This window comes from Arvicanthis niloticus, chromosome X, assembly GCF_011762505.2.
Source record: "Arvicanthis niloticus isolate mArvNil1 chromosome X, mArvNil1.pat.X, whole genome shotgun sequence".
Lineage (NCBI taxonomy): Eukaryota > Metazoa > Chordata > Mammalia > Rodentia > Muridae > Arvicanthis > Arvicanthis niloticus.
In genome coordinates this window covers 1,054,521-1,074,700 of record NC_047679.1, presented here as the reverse complement: position 1 = coordinate 1,074,700, position 20,180 = coordinate 1,054,521, and the positions used below count along the sequence as shown (strand labels likewise).

Below are 20,180 nucleotides of genomic sequence, written 5' to 3'. Positions count from 1 at the left end.
AAACGTGTGTTTGCATAAAAAACCTCTACAGACTGTTTACAGCATTTATAAAAATATTACACATGTACACACGTGTTAGTGTGTGCGTGTGTCTTATGTGGACAGTTTTTAAGACTTTTCTTTCTTTCCAAACTTATGGGATCAAACTCAAGTCATCAGGCTTGGTGGCTAGTGCTTTTATTTACTGAGCTAGCTCCATGGCCCAGCAGTCATACTCTGAACAGGCAAAGTTGTAAACAACCCAATGTCCTTCAATGGATAAACTGCTAAATTGTGACCGATGATAAGGGGTAGGTACTAGGGGGAATCTTTGAGGTGTTGTGTTGGTCATATAAATCTCCACAGGTGATATGCTTGTGTAGAACTCATATATTCAGACTCAGAAATGAATGCTTGTGAAGTTGATGAAATTTGAATGAGTTCTTCAGATTGGACAAGTGATGCTATCTTGGTTTCTATATAGTTATATAAAGTTACTATTTTGAGAAAACTCTGAGAAGTACTTGGAAAGGTGCATGGGACCCCTTTGAATTTTTATGACTTTGTAGAATTTTTATTTTTAAATAAATCAATTATAACAGTAAATATGGACTATGAATATTTTACTAGTCATAAATTTACATAAAATAAAGCAGAATTACATCTACAGTATGAAAAACAGGTAAAATACAGGAGCCCACATTATTGTTTAAACCTAGAAATATAAGTGAAGATAACTATATGAGTTCATCATAATTGTGAATGATGTATTTTCAGTTCTAGAAAGGTAAATAAAAAGTTGTTTTCAAGCATCTGTACTTACCAGAATTCAAAGAACCAGTAGTAAATTATGTACACTTCTTTTATATATTGCTACTATACATCATGTTTCTCTTATTTATTTGACACTATTGTCTTCCATAATTGTGACAACGGCTAAACAAAACAAAAAGTTGCAGCGCAGATGACCAGGGAAGTAAGATCAGGAAGCTGGAACCCAGGGGCATAGCATAGACCAAAGCAGGAATCCATGGTGAACATTTTCTTGTTTGTTTTGTTTTGAAGACAAGGTTTCTCTCTGTAGCCCTGGCTGTACTGGAACTTGCTCTAGACCAGTTTTACACTCTGTGTCCAATCCTCTCTGTCTGTGTCAGCCGTAGTTTAAAGGTTTTTTTTTTTTTTTTTTTTTTTTTTTTTTAAATAATTCTGACAGGACCACCTAAAGTATCCAAGACAGTGACGCCTACTTTTTTTTGTTTGTTTGTTTTTTCGAGACAGGGTTTCTCTGTGTAGCCCTGGCTGTCCTGGAATTCACTCTGTAGACCAGGCTGGCCTCGAACTCAGAAATCCGCCTGCCTCTGCCTCCCAAGTGCTGGGATTAAAGGCGTGGGCCACCACCGCCCGGCGTGACCCCTACTTTTAAGTCAACCAACCTTTACAGTACCAAAATATCTTCCCAGGAACACCTGGACGAAGGTTTGAATAACTGGGAGCTGTAGGCTAAGTCAACATCAGAAATAAAGAAAAAGAAAGAAGATCCATAGCAACATAAAGCATTTTTTTTTTTTTTTGCTTACAACTGGATCAATGTGCTTGTCAGTTGCCTCCTTGCTTTTTATTATTTATCCGTGTGCTTCAAGCACAAACGTCAGAAATAATGGTCGTTTTAGAGTTTAGAGACGATTGGAACTTTACAACCGAGGCACGAGGGAGGGCTGGGAAGCTCAGCGCGGACCGTGCTAGAGCAGGAGCCAGTGCACCTCGCCGGCTCCAGCGCGTAGCAGGGCTGGGACGCCTCAGGGCAGCAGCGCGCGCGCAGCAGGAGGGGAGGAGAACCCACCTGAAGCGCTGCGCCGCGCGCGTGCGGGAGCCCGAGGTGGGTGGAGCCTCCGAGCCGGTGGCGCTGGAGACGGCGCCCAGCCCGCCAGAAGAACGCGCGGCGAGCAGACGGCGGGAGTCAGTCGGGTAGGGCGAGCGCAGCCGGCGGGGGGGGGGGGGGGGGGGGGAAGGCGGGGAGGGGGGGGGCGGGGAGTGGCGGTGGTGAGGAAGGAAAGGGAAGAGGCGGAGCGTGGGAGCGCACAGTGTCAGGAATACAATAGTGCTCCGCGCCGCCTCGGCTGCCGCCGCCGCCGCCGCCGCCGCAGCCGCCGCCGCCCAGCAGCCTGTCCAGGGCTGAGGCCTGAAGGGCCAGGCGGCCAGGGCCGAGGGCGGGAGCAGAGCGCTAGGGGGCGGCCCCCTTGGCTCCTCGGAAGGCCGGGGCAGGGAGGGGGCGGGGTGAGATTAGGGGGCAGGTGCGAGGGAGGGAAGAGAAGAAAGCGGGCGGCTAGGGGCGGTTACCACCCTAGCCAGACTCGCCCGGCACGTTGAGGGGGCCCTCAGTGTGCGGCGAGGAAGGAGCTGAGCGAGACGCCGCGCCGGAGGTAGGCGCTCTCGAGGGCGGCCGCGGCACCGGCGAGGTTGTGGGCGTAGTGCGGGTTTAGTGGCGGGAGTGGCGGCCTCGAGGAGCGGGACGTGGTGCTTGGGGGTCCCGGCCTCGCCACGCTCGGGGTCGCTCCAGCTCCACGTAGTGGTTGCCCCCGGGCATCCCCCCCCCCCCGCCCGCCCCCCGAGAGCCTCGGAACCGAGAGCGTGTGTGGGCTAAGGTAAAGCGCCCAGTCGCCCCTCCGCTGGTGGCGCGCTTGTGCCCGGTGGCCCCGGGCGGGGGTGGTGGGGGGGCCGCGGACACGGACACGCGAGCTGGGCTACAGCCTCCCCGGACACCTCCGGAGGCGTTGAGCGCCATAACTGTGGTGGCCGTTCCCTTCCGAGTCCCCTCCGGGCGCCCCTTCCCGGTGCTCGTCCGTGCTATCAGGGACTCGTGGGGCCAGACCTCGGGGCTAGAGGGCATGCTCTTTCAGCTGCCTGTGGCTGGCTGGTCCGAGCAGCGAGAGGGCGCACCCTGGCCGTTTGATTGAGCCTTGCGGAGCGGGAAGATACCGAGTGGTCCGGAGAGGGCAAGGCGAGCAGTGCGGGGAGCAATCGGGCACCCCGAGCTGAGCCGAGAGCTGAGATGCCAACGTAGCGGGAGCGCGGGCGCCCTGCCGTCGGCGAACTTTCCTTTCTCCCGTCATTGTTAAGGATGATGCGAGTGTTCGAAGCCCACAAGCGCCCTGAGGTCTAGGGGTGGGAAAATCGCCAGGGCTTTGCCAATTACGGGGAGATTTCTCTGCCACCGATCACTGGCACAGTTGTTAACTTTTCTCCAGCTCCTCTGAGGGAGCCACATCGATTTTATTTTATTTATTTTATTTATTTCTTAATCCTCCCAGTCTTTTTCTCCTGCTTTTTGGAGCAGTCTTGGTTTTGGTGGAATCTGGCTTTAAATTACACAGAGCAACCAGCGTTCATTATTTGTGAGGAAGAAAATGGGGTGGGATCTCCAGTGAGTGTCCTTAATGGTGGTATGTGAAGATATGCTTAAGAGTTTATCTCTGTGCAGCCCTAGGACATATGTACCTTGTAGGGGTTTCGCAAGAAACTTGTTTGGCCACTCCACTGGCGTTCTGAGTTACAGGGAAATTCATCTTCAGAGATGTGTGCAAGGGTCGACCGACCCCGCCTTGTGAGATACACTGTAAAACTGAGGGTGAGATCCTCGCCCTCCACCCGCCACAGTTTGATTGTATAAGAAATCAAACCATGGTGACAGATTTCAGTGTCCTAGAGGGAAAGGTGACCTCATTCCCTGTATTCAGTCAGATAAAGATAACTGCTACTCTCAAAACTCTGAAAAGTAATGGGGAAAAAAATAGGTAGAAACTGGTTGCACAACATCGTTGCCTAGTTCACCCTAACCAGAAGCCTCTTTCCCAGAGTGCTTCTCTTAAATACCTTGCCTGCAGCCACTTCTTGTTAGCCTGGGGGGTGGGGGGGAGGTAGAGAATGGGGGTGGGGAGAAGAGCAGAGTCCACGTGAACAAAGCATTGTATTTTATTTAGTTTAATATTTCTATAACATCTGTAATGGTAGGAACGTAGAGCCTAGCCTTTGTACCCTTGAAATAGTGTGGGTCTTACACATTATGTGATGATTCTGGATAAGTAAAAACAGATTTTTTTCTTTTTTTGCTTAACTTTAAGAGTATTCTACTTCTATAACTAACATTTTCTTTTTATTTTAGATGAACTCTGACTTCAAATACGTAATTATTAGAGGATAAACTCTCACGTCAAGGATTACAGAAGTTGGGGAGGGGGGATGCTGTTCATATTAAATTGAAGAGTGCCCAGTTCATGTTAAGCTCTCAACATTAGTTACCATTATTGTCACCTTTCTTTCACATATGTTCTGTACACCTCTCTTCACTAATGAAGAGCTCTTATTCCAATACTGTTGCTTTAAAATACAATACTGTTCCTCACATTTTTTTAGTCAGCAACTTCTGAAATAATACAGGTTACAGTGTTCTAACCACAGGTTCCATACTCTTTCTTCTTTTCCGTGGCACTGGGATATGAATCTTGGTCATTGGCAGTTCAAAATGAAGTACCCAGGAATGACTTGGAGACTGCTTTCAGGACACACAAGCTTTTGGAACACTTGTGAACCAATTTCTGGCCTGTATACTATTCTCAGTATCATCACAGCTAATGATTCAGGGGCAGTTATCGTACCTGAGACATACGACGAGTTAGTAAAAGCTAAAATACAAGGATGTTGAAGACTTAATAGATTTTGTATGGCTTTGATATTGCTTGTTTTATTCCTGTCTTATGTTCTACCAACCTTAACAAATGTTTGTCCTGTAAGATATACAAAGCCATCTCCCCTTTTTTTTTTTTTTTCAACTTTGAGGTCTAGCTGAAACTAATCACATATTTTGAGAGTGGTAAGGGAATCAGGAGATATCAGGTGTTTACAGAGACATGACATTAGAGAACTCTTAGAAGCTTTGATTAGGGATGCAGAGAGGGAGGCTAAAAAATGAGGTTAAATATTATCATGGGACATTATGTACATACCTCTTCATGGAGATTACAAAAAAACAGGAGCTGAAGAAAATAGAACTAATATGCTGATTTATATTAAGATAATATCTCATTAGGGGACAATTTACTGTGATCTTTACTTGCCTCATTTTTCTAGATGAGAGGTAGGTGTTAGGTGATACCCATCTGGCTCTATTCTAGCCATAATTTTTGGTGTTGAAAAGTGAACCCATGCCAGGCAGTGGTGGCGCACGCCTTTAATCCCAGCACTTGGGAGGCAGAGGCAGGCAGATTTCTGAGTTCCAGGCCAGCCTGGTCTACAGAGTGAGTTCCAGGACAGTCAAGGCTATACAGAGAAACCCTGTCTCCAAAAACCAAAAAAAAAAAAAAGAGAGAGAGAGAGAGAGAGAGAGAGAGAGAGAGAGAGAAAAGAAAAGTGAACCCAGAACCTTGCACATGCTAAGTAAGCATTCTGCCACTGAGCTATCTACCTACCCCTTACCCTAATCCTTTTATAAAGTGGTGACATTAGTTCATTCACAAGTTTGTATTGTTCCAGTTACTATGGCTAAGAAAATTAAAGCATTTTCAGCTTTATACAGATTTGTGGGGTAGGAAGAATCTAGGATGGATGGTTATAAGTAATGAATGAATAAGAGGGTGCTAGTAGGTGATCATTACAGACCAATTTACTAGTGCTTTACGTTTTCTGTTTTTGTGACTCCTCCATGACCCGTTTTGTGTCCTCTGTAGGTCTTCCCATAGACAGCAGAAGCAAGGCTCCTATAATCAAAAGTGCCTCTGTGCTGAGTCATTGGGAAAAACTTGCCTGACTTGGGAAAGGGAAGGTAAGAACTCAAAAGTGTTGTTTTTCTGAACATGAGGACATGCATATTCTTGTGGGTACCTAGGAGTCCTGATTTGCCCTGAAGAAAAAGGATCTGACAAGAAGAAGATACAGGGGCTGGAGAGATGGCTCAGTGGTTAAGAGCATTGGCTGCTTTTCCAGAGGTTCTGAGTTCAATTCCCAGCAACCACATGGTGGCTCACAACCATCTGTAATGAGATCTGATTCCCTCTTCTTGTGTGTATGAAGACTGAGTACTCATATTTGTAAAATAAATAAATCTTAGAAAACACAGTATAATAAAAATATATTTCTAAAGAACAAAAGAAGTTATATTGGGACTTTGGCCAATAGGAGACATCTATTGAGTACCCTTCTGCTCCAGCTTAGAAACTGTGGCTATGCCCTACTACCCAAAGAGAACATTTTCCTCTGATACCTGTTGATAGGCAAAGACACCTAAGCCAGTGTGGGGTTTTTTGTTGTTATTGTTTTGAGACAGGGTTTTATTGTGTAGCCCAGACTGGCTTTCCAACTCATGATCCTCCTGCCTCAGCCTCTTGAGCACTAGAATTGTAAGGTGTGGTCAAAGTTTGTCCAGAATGTTGTTTTTGGATTAGCTGACAAGAGAATGTAATATCAGCTTGGCCTGTACACTGGACCCTCTGTTGAAATCTCTGGGAAACTTGCTGGTATTATTCTTTTCTAGATTTTTAAAACTTAATTTTGATACAGTATTATACTTTTCAAAAATGTTGCAAGATTGGTATAAAAACTCACTGTATTCCCTTTATCCAAGGTCACCAGTTATCAGCAGTTTGTTTTCATTTGCTCTTTCTGTTTCTTTTTACAAATCATTTGAGTGCTAACAGTGAGAGAACGGTATTTGTCAAGGCCATCCTGTTGGGAAGAGTGTCTCAGATGGAATCACTGGTATAGCAGAACATTGGTAGTAGAGCAGGGCTCCAGAGGTAAAGTTCCTGTGTAGCTACCAAGCATATGTTTGTAAATCTAGTAGAATCTTTGATGTTAGGTAAAGAAGTCCAATTTTAAGAGTATTTAAGATACCCTTTCCTTTTCACTGTTCTTGTCATGTTTTCTTCCCTCTGTCAGATTTTAAGATCATGAAACCCCTCAGTTTTGTGGCCATTAATATAGCCACCATTTAATTCATTCAACAAACATACTGAGTGCTTTCTATTTGCTAGGAGTATAAAAGGTGAAAGATACTCATCCCCTTAAGAGTTTAATGTCCAGTGGAAAGAATGTAAGGAATCTTCTCACAGGAGGAAGAATGTTCTGCTGAACAGAGGCCTGGTTAAGGAGCAGAAGAGTAGACATCTGGGAGTCACTTAACTGGATGCAACTGTACATATCTATTTTTAAGGCCTTCTGCTCTTAGATGAGAAAGTTCATGAGTTAGAGAATCCTTTGATGTCATGCATCCACCACAGGCAGTGGAACTAAGGCAAACTTGGACTCAAATTCTGGCTCTTCCATTTGATATTGGCTAGTTTACTTCTCAGTTTCTTCATGTGCCAAATCATATTTCTGAGGATGGTAGTTAGAATTTAGTTGAAGTAATATTTGCTCTCTAAACATTTATTTCATCTCTTCTTACAAAAATACAATATGTTGGGAGTAACATAAAAAATTAGGTATTAAGGTAGAATCCAAGTGGAAATTTCTTGTTTTTTTAACAGATAAATATTTAATTGTTAGTCATGCTAGGAGAGATGATGGTAGTTACCTTGTGGGATAATAAATGTAATAGCAACCGTGATTTGGTAACCATTTCTCTTATGTTGAGTATTGAATAGCTCTCTGAGCAGAGGATATCTCTTAGATGCGTGAATATTGAAATGATGAAGCAAAGCCAACTTGCCCAAGGTCTTACACGTCTTACACACACACACACACACACACACACACACACACAGAGAGAGAGAGAGAGAGAGAGAGAGAGAGAGAGAGAGAGAGAGAGAGTGTGTGTGTGTGTGTAAGGAAGAGATAGATTTAATTCCTCTGTGACTGACCAGTGGAGTGCCCTTGGAACCTCAAGAATGAATCATAATAAACAAGGTAAAATGAAGAGAGAAGAGATTGGCAGGTGGAGGGAATAGTAAGTATTGTGACAGCACAGAGTTGGGACAGAGGCATAAAGGGTTCACAGAGGTTTGGCTGGATCTGGGAAAAGAGAGAAGAGGTAGGCAGAAGATTGATAGACTTTGTGCAACCTCATCAAGAAACTTATACTTTCCTGGGCAGTGGTGGCACACGCCTTTAATCCCGGCACTTGGGAGGCAGAGGCAGGTGGATTTCTGAGTTCGAGGCCAGCCTGGTCTACAGAGTGAGTTCCAGGACAGCCAGGGCTACACAGAGAAACCCTGTCTCAAAAAACCAAAAAAGAAAAAAAGAAACTTATACTTTATTTTAAAGGTAAGCATAGGCTACTTGAAGGTATTTTATTAAATGTTTTCTAAACTGTATGTATGTGTAAGTACTTCAGAAAAAACGTATTCAGTGGTTTCTAAAAAAATCTTTGTCATTTCTTCAGTGTTCCACATTGCATTCCAGTATAGGTGATGTTTCTATATAAAACCTGTGCCAAATGCATAGCTAGGTAAGTTGGACTGTCTCTGTGAATATTGTAAGAAGAGTTGCCATGATGCCAAAAGAAGGTGGCACTTCAGAATGCTGGTAAAAATGGTAAAAAGAAGTTTAATTAGTTTCATATATCTTTTACATTTTAGGATGCATTAAGGGAAGTCATCTAACTTTCATTAAGCCCCATGAAATAGACAAACAATTGGAATTCAGAGGAAAATTAATCTTTGGAAACCTGGATTTAGCCTTACAAATGGAACAGTGAAATATAAGACTTTATTTTAAATATATCATAATTAAGATACTTCTGTGACTAAATGGAAATTTGTCATTTTAAAATTTTGTGCGTGTGCCATCTGTGATGGTAGACAGTACATTTGTGAGACTGGAAAGAGTGAGAACATTTTTTCTACTATATTTTTTCATATTTTCATTCAGGTAGTGGAATTTTTAGTATTTGGGACTGTTTTTATGTACATCATAAACCTCTCAAGAAAGAATCGGTGTTCTCTTCCCCTTGTCATATATATTAGGTCACAAACATACTTCTAAGTAGCCTGTGCTAGTTAACTTTTAGAGGTAAGAGAAAACACTTAGTTGGTGGCTTGATTTAGGATGTCCTTGCCTAGCCAGCTAGTGGTTGGTAGACTAATTGTTTAGGAAAGAGGCCCTAAGCTTGGATGGCTCACCACTCTATGTGGTCTCTTCTAGGTGGCTAGTCTAGACTTATTAACATGGTGGTCTCAGAGTCTCAAAAGAGAGAAGCAAGGGAGAGTAAGCGCCAACCAGTACATAAGTACTTTTTTTCAAGCATCTGTTCCTGTCACATTTACTATTGTTCCATTGCTAAATCACAAGAGTACTTTCATGAGCAAGTCTAGAGTCATTGTGGGAGACCATTTAAAGAGTGGGTATAAGGAGCTGTGAATAAATTGGGAGCCTTTATACCAATAATGCATAACAATTGGTAATGAATGGAAAGCCATAGGGAGGCAGTGTGGTTTTGGAAGTAGATATTCTCACAAATGGGTCAACTGCTCTCTGATATTATACAGCTTTTATCAAAGGAGTTCCTGTGTTTCCTCAATACGCATTCATGCTTAATCACATTTGTTGTTAAGCAAAAGGACATGGGAATCTACCATCAGGAGATGAAAGAAAAAGTGGCAGTTTTGCCTTGGACCCCTGCCCCTTCTCACACCCTTTAATATTTTTTACCTAAGGAAAGAAATTGGGCATTGTAATATGGATAAAGGATTCTTTGTAAATATGTTTTATTTATTCCAATTTTTACAACTTTCCTGTGGTTGCAGTGACGAATCCAACATCATACTGTGGAGTGGCCAAGATCTACCATCCTGGAGTCATCAGACTTTGACCTTAGTTTGGAAGACCTCAAAGGTAACATTCTTCATATAACAGATTTTTTCAACATTTTTTTTTTTTTTTTGGTTTTTCAAGACAGGGTTTCTCTGTATAGCCCTGGCTGTCCTGGAACTTACTTTGTAGACCAGGCTGGCTTCGAACTCAGAAATCTGCCTGCCTCTGTCTCCCAAGTGCTGGGATTAAAGGGATGCATCACCACTGCCTGGCTTTTTTTTTTTAACATCCTGAGGACTGAAATTTATTATATAAAATGTAATAGTCCTTGGAAATGTGGGAAACTGAGTAAAATGCTCATTTAGTGTATCATAGGGGTGTGTGTTCCTCCTGAGACTTGTGTGATGGCAGGATCTTAGGTTTTCTTATTTCCTCCCATGATAAAAATTTAGAATTCCTGATATTTAAGTCAGGAGTTTGAAAAGAGCCATCCATATTTATAAACATAGTATTTGACTTAGCACTTTATCCAAAAATTAATTCAACAAATACTTGTATGTTAATTGGAATGTTGCTTATAGTAACAGAAGATTAGTGATATATTGAGTATCAGTCAGTACTTAGTTATACAAGAGAGTATTATTGCACTGTATATTAGAAACAGAATAGAGAATGTGTTACCATTTAGGTAAAACAGAGAGCGATGGCAAGAATATATAAATTTTTGATTACATAGACGGGCTGTTTAAGTACTGACAGTTTTGGGACATGAATGACCTGGACTAGTGGTTAAGAGTGAGACTTTTCAATGCATAAGCTCTTCTGTATATCTTTTGAATTTTAAGATATATTATTTTCCTATTTCAAAAGTTAAATTTGTTTTTAAGAAGAGCTGATATAGAGTTATGGGAATTCCCATCACTTGACTTGATCAGATTAAAAGAAAAAAAATCCAGGTAAGTTTTTTCCCCTTGAAATGCTTCTTGGTATAGTTGTGACTTTTTTGTGGTGCTGGGGATTGAGCCTATCCAGGGTTTTTCATTTTCCATGGACTACATACATACCATACCACTGAGCTACACCTCTAGCTTTGAATTATGTGTGTGTAGGCTAGAGGAAACTGATGTGGTAAATATTAGTTTATAGGTCTTTGTGCGAGCATAAGTTTTTAGTTCCTTTTGGATAAATACATGGGAATGGTATTACTGATCTTTATCTGTCAGAAGTGTACAAACTGTCCTCCAAAGGGTTTCTATTATTTCAGATTCCAATGAGCCATGAAAGTGAATTATGTGTTGAAGTTCATTTTCCTGCATATGAGATATTTTATGGCATCATTTTTTAAAAAAGTCTGTCTTTATTTATTCAGTTATCTTTGCACCTGTGCATCATTTCTGAGTAGCTCTGTTCCATAAATCTGTGTGTTTTAACCATTTTTCCATTAATTATGTTACTACCTTCTTTTCTTTGCAGTGCTGAGGGTGGAGCCCATGGCCTAAAACATGCTAGGCAAGTGTTCTAGCTCTGAACCTCATTCCTAGCTATGATAGACTATGGTAACATACTTGCTCGAGTACTATAGTACTCGAGTTTTGTAGTTAATCTTGAAATAATGTAATATTAGTACTCTGATATTTTTCTTCTTTACAGTTGTAGTGAAAAAAGATCACTTAATTTGTTCCTATCTCATTGGGAATAATACTGGCTGTAGCATTTTAGATTTGGGTGGTTTTTGTTTGTTTGTTTTAGTATACTTTTCTGTAGAAAGCAATTTACCTTAGCAGGTTTGAGGCTGCTATCTTAGAAGGCTTGGTTGTAAAATTGGCCTTTGGCTGATGGATGGAAAATTGACTTCTTAAACATTTTAGAAAAATGTCATACTTACCTTCATTTATTCCTTTTCCAGTGCTCTTTATTTCTTTTCTTAATTCTAGTTTCCCAGCTTGCTTAAAGAATTTTCTTTAGCCAGACAGCATTCTAGTATGGAGGGGAAAGAAGGGGTCATAAGCTCCTACTTGTAGTTGAGCCATTGAGAGTAATGGCTGCCAGGAGGAGAGTCAGTTTTCTTTAGGAATGTAGTCCCTAATAGATTACCCATGCTTTAGTGGATGGCCCTACACCCATGCATATATGAACAGCACAAATTGCACTTTAAGTGAGTTAGTTTTTTAAAAGCATATGAAATTGGAAGAGAGGTGAGGGCGGATCCTGGAGGAGTTAGAGGAAAGTGTAGGTGGTGAATATGATCAAAATATATTGTATGCATGTCAGAAATTCTCAAAAGAATTAATAAAATAGCATATTAAAGTAAAACTTAATGAAAAGAGGAATTTTAAACATTTTTAGGGTTTGTCTGAGAAAGTTTTCATACTCAACTCACTTTTGAAGGTCATTTGTGGAATGTAGAACAATGGCTGGAAGAGATTTTCCCCTTCCTTCAATGTATTATCTTAATGTTGTATATCATCTAGTTAAGTCTGGTATAATTATTGTCCTTGTGTACATCTGATGTCTCTCTTTGTTTCTGACCTTATAGGTTTTCTTTTTACCTTTGATTTTAAGCAATTTGAATATGATATACTTAGATTTTTTATTTAAATTTTTTTATTATCAAATCATAATTTTTACATTTTAACACAGGGGTTATAAACACAAAAATGCAGGATGTGGGGGAGGGGATGACACAGGAGCATAGGTGTTCAGGGGGAGTACAGATATCTTTCAGAATAGGATATCAGCTGGGTAAATGTTCAGGGACAGGCCACTATGACTCTGCCTAAGATTCACTTGTCCTTATCTAAGTTGGTACTATCCACCAAGGCTGCCTATTTACAAGGTCTATGACTACTCAGGCTGGTAACTTTCCACAAAAGCTGCCTGTTTACAGTAGCTTATATCCATCTGTTTCAGTGTTTTTCTGCAGAGACCCAAGACTTTGTGTTAACAGGCATGTATGTCAGGCCTATTGCTGATTTTAGGCTTATGGCTGATTTTAGGCCTTCAGTGTATAAGCAGGGCTGCCCCTGACATCTCCTCCCTTCTCCAAGTATAGAAGAACCCTGGTGATTTTAATCTTGCCAAGGCAGGGATAGAGGTCTGACCTCCAGTAATTAAAGGGGACCTTGTAATGGCTCCGGTCCTCCTGTCGTCGTTTAATGAGGTGTGAGGGCCATACCCATCCCAATGTCTTTTTCCTGGAGAGGGGATACTTTTGACATCAACCCCTATGCAGTCAGGCTTGTCCCTCAGGGAACCCAGAAACATATTTTTAACTTTTATTTATATTCCCTTGCAGTGCTTAGCCTCACAGTCTAAGCAAGAATTCAGATCGCCAGTCAGAGGGGGTTCTGGGTGGCCCCTCTCTGCTTGGTCTAGCGGAAGTCCCCTCTTTTAGGTTGGGTGGAGATTTGGGAACACCCTGGAAAGAGTAACACCTCATCTTGAGTCTCGTGGTCCTCCATAGCTAATAGATTTTTTTATTTATCCTGTTTAATAGTCTCCAAACTGCCTTTATATGTGGTTTCTGTGTATAATTTTTCAGCTATTTTTTCAAATAACTCAGCCTATTTTGCTTTTGTTTTGTTTGTCTAGGATTCCAATTCCAAGTTAGTTATACTGTTAATAGCTCACAGTTCTTGAATGTTCTGTGCTGTTTTTAAGTATTTTTGCCTGTATGTATGTCAGTGCGCCACACCGGTTCAGTGCTGTGAAGGCCAGAAGAGGGTGTTGTGTCCCCTGGAACTGGAGTTACAGAATGTTGTGAGCCAGCATGTGGGTTCTCAGAATCCAAGCCAGGTCCTCAACAAGAATAACAAGTGCTCTTAAGCACTGAGCCATCATTTCCAGTGTATGCTGGGTGGTTGTTGTTCTCCTCTCCTCTTCCTCCTTCTCTTCCTCCTCCTCTTCTCTTCCTTCCCTCCTCTCTTCCTTCCTTCTTCCCTTTCTTCCTCCCTTTCTCCCTTCCTCTGTCCCTTACTTCCTTCTCCTTCTTTCTTCCTTGTCCTTCTTTCTTCCTTCTCCTCTTCTTTCCTTCTTTCTTCTCTTTCTTCATCCTTCTTTGTTTTAATTTTTAGTGGTCTGATCAATAAACATGACCATCAAGCTATTGTTTTCTTGGCTGTATCAAGTCTACTTGATGCCCACTGAGTTGCTGAATTTTTAAACTTTTTTTAATTTTAGTATTTTTATTTGCTTTTTTCTCCTAGATTCCATTTCTTTGCTGAAATTATCTGTCTGAACTTACATATTATCTGCTTTATCTATTAGGCTTTTTTTAACATCAATCATAATTCTTTAAATTTCATTTTTGATAGTCCCAACATCTACTTTGAACCCAGTGATTGTCTTGTAACTTGGGATATTTTTGTACCTTTTGATACACCTTGTGAACATCCTTAAAACTGTACATGGGCAAGAGATCTGATAAATTTTAATAGTTGAGAGTTACGGTTTCTTTTCCTAGGCTTCTAGTTTGGATAATCTAGTGAGGAGTTGGCCTGTTCAGTGTTTTGTTGGCCTGGTGCATATGGGGGGACAGGGTATGCACACCAGAGAGTTCCTATTCCTCTAATGATAACTTTATATTTTGTGTTTATTTTATGTGGATGAGTGTTTTGCCTATGAGCATGTCTGTGTGCTACCTTGTGTACCTGGTACTCAGAGAGGTGTAATTCCCTCAAATTGGAGTTATAAATGTTTATGAACCACCATGGAGGTCCTGGGAACTGAACCTGGATCCTGTGTAAAAGCAGCAAGTGCTCTTAACTGCTGAGACATCTTTCTAGCTCTCATGAGATCTTTTTTACTTTTCTTAGCATTGGGTTGTCCATTGTACTGCTTTCCAATATTAGGTTTTTACAGTTTTTCCAATTGTATTCCACTGTTACCAGGTAGGTGGTATGTCAGGTGTGTTTGGTTTGGGAAGAAGTGTTCTGTCTGATGATCTGATTGGTGAGATAACTAGAACCTTGGTCTTTAGTGTGCAAGGTTTACTGTTCATTCTTAATGTGCAGGAATTTTCTCTTCCTCCCCAATCCCCTACCATACCCCTTTGGGCTTATACTAATGTCTTTAAGCCTTGGGTCCTAAGTCCTCCTTCCTGGAGATTTATCTCTTCCTTCTGTACTAAAGATTAGAAAAGGTGGTCTTGGTGAGTTTCACAGTAGATTGTTTTAGTTATCTAGCCATCCAGTTACATTATGGGAGCTTTTTCTTAGATTTTTTTCCCCCTCTGATCTTTACCACAGGAGCCTGGTGGGATTCCTGTAGGAAAAGCTCTTTAAAGGGGTAGAAATTACTCTGTGGAACACAGTAGTTTCACACTGTAGCTAATCATAGAATCTTTGGTTTAAAATTCCTACAGGCTTATGTGTTCAAATCTGTGTTTCTCTGTAAGTTCCTGGTTTCTTTGGATATAGGGTGGTAGTTTGTCCTGCAACTTCATTTCCTTGCCAGATAACCTTTCAGTTTGGCAAGCTTTTTTTTTTTTGTTTTATGAGTAGAGTGATGGCCTCTGAAAGCTTTACATGTCTGAACTGAAATGTGATTCCTGAAGTAAGTTGCCTAATATAGGATATCACACTTAGAAAGTCAGTACAAATATCTTTCTTTATATCTCTTTATCTTAACACATCAAATTTTATGGTTTTATGATTAGGGAACATAGAATAATTGATTGTGGTTTGGATTCTGCCTATTTTAAGCTTTTAAAAACCTCTGTATTACTAGTAGTAGCCTATTTTTCTTTCAAATTCTATGTATGCCTTATAATTATTGAGCATATCATTAACAACTTAGTAATTGTTTCATTAGTAATTAAAGCAAGATTTAGTCTATCTAGGTATAGATTTTGTAAATGTCATTACAAAAAGTATTTGTCGCTTTTCCACTACATTGCCAGAGTAAATCAGTTTACCAAACACTGGACATGAGCACCCGGTGTTATGACTAACACATATTTTGAGTATAATACAGGTTTGCCCTGGTAAGTAGAATAAGGGGTCCCCAAGGCCAATGAAAAGTCTGTGAAGGAAAGGATAGTGCAATTTCCAATATATTCTAATCTATCTTAATATTAAATCATACTGTTAGTAGTAGGTACAACTGTTCTAGTAAATATATAGAAGGTAGGAAATATAGCAATTAGTACTAACTAAAAAGCTGACATAATGACTTTTAAAAAATCATAAAGCTAAATGGAAATTCTATGGGGTTATATGAATTTCTATGGAGTTTAATATGTATACTTTCATATAACCACTAGCTCAGTCTAAGTACAAAACAGTTCCTTTCTTTAAAGATATATTTATTTTACGTATATGAGTACATTGTAGCTTCAGACACACACCAGAAGAGGGCATCAGATCCCATTACAGATGGTTGTGAGCCACCATGTGGTTGCTGGGAATTGAACTCAGGACCTCTGGGAGAGCAGTTAGTGCTCTTAACCTCTGAGCCATCTCTCCAGCCCCAGAACAGTTCCTTTACCCCAGAAAAATTCTTTTTTGCTAGCTTATTAATCACATGACCTTCCTAATTTAATATCTGGAAGCCAATAATTTGTATTCCTTAATTTTTTATTATTTTGCTAACATTTAAACTGACTGTCATCTTGTGAATCTTGTTTATTCACTTAACACAATGCTGAGAGCCCACATTATTCAAATTGTTATATTAATATTTTGTTTCTTTTGTATTGCTGCATAGGGACATACAAATACATATTTGAAATCGGTTACAGGATAAGGAAATAAGACATTTAATTGCCGCAGTGAATAGAAAAACAGTTTAATGGAAATTTAGACATTGATTAAAGGATGGTACCCAAGAGAGTGGAGTGAACCTGAAACAGTATGTAGAGGGAGGTCTTTTGGTGACATAGAATTTGCAGATTTCCAAATGGAAAATATTGTCACAGACGGTACGTACATACACCACCGTATCCAGCCTCCTTGTCTTTTAAATATAGGTACAACTTTGCAAGCAGCTATATCCTACTTGTTTCACATGAAACTCACCTCTTCTGTGGATATAATAGCACATGCCTAAAATCCCAGCATTCAGGAGGCTGAGACAGGATTGTGAATTTCAAGTCAGCTTGGTTTTTATATAGTGAGACTGTTTGATAATGGGCCAAGGGAGAGAAGGAGGCACTGACCACCTGTGTGCTGCATAGTAAGATTATCATAGAAGAGGAGTTTATATCTTATAAGGAGAGGTAGATTCGTACATGTTTGTGTATATATCTGTCATGAATCTAAATTTTTTTAGTATAGAATAGAGTTTATTCAGGGCATAGGGAGGGGAGCCAAGAGGGTAGGAGAGAGAGAGAGAGAGACAGACAGACAGACAGACAGACAGACAGACAGACATGTAGAGGCTGGCCTTGACCACATGGAGAGAGGGGGAAGGGAAGGGAGAGGGGCGAGGGGACAGAGAAGCTAGAGGCAAGAGAGTAAGAGATTAAGAGATGAATCTAAATTTAGTTAAGCACTAGGATCACTAACTTAAATATTCAGCTTTATACTACTAAATAAATGACCCTATAAAAATTGTTCTTTAGTCCTTCTAGGTAAGCATCTGTTTTTAGGGGAAATTCTCTAGGCTGCTTTTTTGGACATGATTTCATTGCATTCCTTCACCCATGTCCAATTTAACTTCTAGAATAGTCTCCACAGAGGGGCAGGCTCTAAAAGCTTCCTTATTTTCCTGTAACTATCGCTGCCATTAGGCTACCACAGGGCCCTGGCTACTCACTGCATAGCAAATAGTGTGCTTATACCAGAGACCATGGCAGTCAAGATCTTTGACTCATAATCATAACTTTCCTTATCATCTTACCTATACTTTTTAAATCTTCTTCTCTACCTATTTTCTCTAAGTTTGTATTGATTAGAATCTAAGCAGAAGTTATTCTGGTCCTTTGTACTGCTTTTGTCTAGAGTGCTCCCTCTTCTTGTGTATTTGTTCCGTCCTAGATGTAGCTTCAAATCTCATCTTTTTCACCTCAGTGGTTCTTCCCACTTTTGAGTTGGGGCCAAATATGCTCAATACTCATTTCTAACATACTTAACGACTTCAGTGTCTTTTCATCTGTGTAGCACACCATTTTGCAGTGTGATTTTGTAGTACCTCCTGTCAAAAGTTGGGGTCTGTTTGCCTACTCCTAGAATATGGGATATTTTTATGACATGCTTTGGCAGATACACTACAATATAAACTAATTGTAGGGGACTTTCCCTGATTTTAAAGAAGTACCTTCTTTCTTGTTCTCTGGAAATCTTGATGCAATGATGCAAAAATCTAGGTAGCTTGTTGGAGGAAGAAATATGAGTTAATAGGCAATTGGACATGAGTGAGGCCATCTTAGCCCTTTTAGTCCCAATTCGCTATTGTAACTGTATGAAAAACCCTAGAAAAAATTAGCAAAACCATCCAGGTGATTGTAGCCAAAATTGCTAATCTACAGGATTGTGAGCAAATAAATTGAGTATTATTTTGGTCACTAAGATTTTATGTGATTTTTTTTTCACAGTAAATAACTGAAAGGACAAAGTTTGAGGTTCTGTATCCCCTCAAGATCCTAAAGGACATGACTATGGCAGGATTTCAATAAAAGATTATTGTGAATCACTATTTCTGTTTCACTTCAGGCTTCCCAGTTCTCATGCTTTTCCTGGACTCTCACAACAATCCAAAGTTTGGCCTTGACATATTCTTCCAGAATAGTATCTGATGCTTTTTTGCTCCGCTGGGTCACCATCTATTTATTTGCCCCAGTTGTAGTCCTATGACAGTTTATTCCTTTCATCAGCTCCATGTTGCATATCTTTTAATTACCCTTGTTTACTGTTTCTTTTGAGTCAATCCATTGAATACCTCAGTGCTATAAAGCTGTTTCCAGCGCGCTCAAACCTCTGTCATTAATGCTCAATACATGAATCACATGTGTCCATAGTTACTACAGTCCTTAGAGAGTATCTGGAACTATCTTTCCAGTTATGAAATAAAGTAAATCTCAGATAAGAAATTATTGTTGGTCATTCAAAGTCATATGATAGCAGTGTCAAGGCCAGAATTCACATCTCACACAAATTATTACTTAGTGGATTATCTATTCCTGTGTATGAAACAAATTGCATTGGAAGTTCGGTGAGCATAATAACTGTTACTTCTGCCTTTTCACATGTCCTATATTGCAACTCAAAGACTAATCATTAGCTAGTAGATGCATCAATAGTTAATAAATATAATTTTAATTAAGTTATAGTTCAAAGCTATTATGTAAATACATCCATTTATTTGATTAAATATGACAAAGGGTATAACATGTTGTTTTATAGAATTAAATTTGGCCCTTTGAAAATAAACTAGTACAAACTAGGTGTTCAGTAATGACAGTCTTCTTGTTTCTTGTTCGAGTTTCCTTCTTTGCACACAAAATTTTTATGATTATCCCTCAAAGGATGCTAACAAAAAGCATTCTTATCCTAGGAGATAGTTTGCTATCAGGTGGCTTTTAAGATCTTACGATTATCTTAAGGTAAATGCCCATGTTTATCTGCACATATACAAGAAAAACATATATGCACATATGTAAAAATGTCTTAAGTATGCTATGGAACAGTTGATATACATAAGTATAACCACATTATTATAAAGGTGTCCTTCTAGGACCAGAATTTTGTTTTCAAAGGCTTAGGCTCAGATATAAAATAAACCATTCTCCCTTTATTAACAGAAATTATTTAAATCAAAACAAGAAGACAAATGGGTGGCTTATTTTCCTAAGGACATTTTCATACAATTATAGGGGAGTGGACTTTTAAAAATTATTACACTTATTTATTATGTGTGTATACACATACACATGTATATGCACATGTGGAAGTCAGAGGACAAGTTGCTGTAGTTAATATGCTCCTTCCACCATGTGGGTGTTATGAATTGAAATCAGACTTGGAAGTAAGTGCTTTTACCTGCTAAGCCATCATGCTGGCCTGGAAGTGGATTTTTAAAGTCATATTAATTTATAGATTTTAATCTGGTAGAGAAATAGAAGGTTCGGTTTGGTAGAAGTAATCTCAAAGGCTTCAGATTAACTTTTCTTAGGTCGTAACCGTTTTATCAATATTTTAGCAGTCTTATTCTAGCATTCTTATTTTCAGTGCCTGTACATACCAAGTCTCAAAAATTCTTTGAATTTTCTTTGTATCCTGTCAGTTCTCTTACTAAGCTAAACGAGTATTTGATATATGTTTGTTGTGTATTTGCGTGTGAATTGTGTTTTTAACCTTGAAAGCTATATTTTTATATCCAGATACATTGCTTGTAGGTCATTCTCCATCTTGCAAACAGTGGGAGTGTTTCTTTTGGACAAGGCTCCCTGTCTGTATAGTTCAGGATTTCAGAGTCTACATCATTGTCAATCTGAGTTGCTAACTTTGATTTTATACTACTTC

The 20,180-nt window shown here is 40.0% G+C and overlaps 1 protein-coding gene across 5 annotated transcripts in view; it reads left to right on the top strand.

Moving 5' to 3' along the window:
• Positions 1 to 1,844: 1,844 nt before the first annotated feature.
• Positions 1,845 to 20,180, top strand: part of Jade3 (jade family PHD finger 3) — a 126,943-nt gene continuing 108,607 nt past the window's right edge. For 2 of the 5 annotated variants that reach the window (XM_076918896.1, XM_076918897.1), the window contains exons 1-3: positions 2,060 to 2,399; positions 5,700 to 5,794; positions 9,714 to 9,801. The gene's annotated coding sequence lies outside the window, so the exon portion shown is untranslated. Of the gene's footprint in view, positions 1,945 to 2,058; positions 2,400 to 5,699; positions 5,795 to 9,713; positions 9,802 to 20,180 lie in introns of those variants that run through there. The other 3 variants (XM_076918898.1, XM_076918895.1, XM_034486356.2) reach the window with 3 other exon arrangements.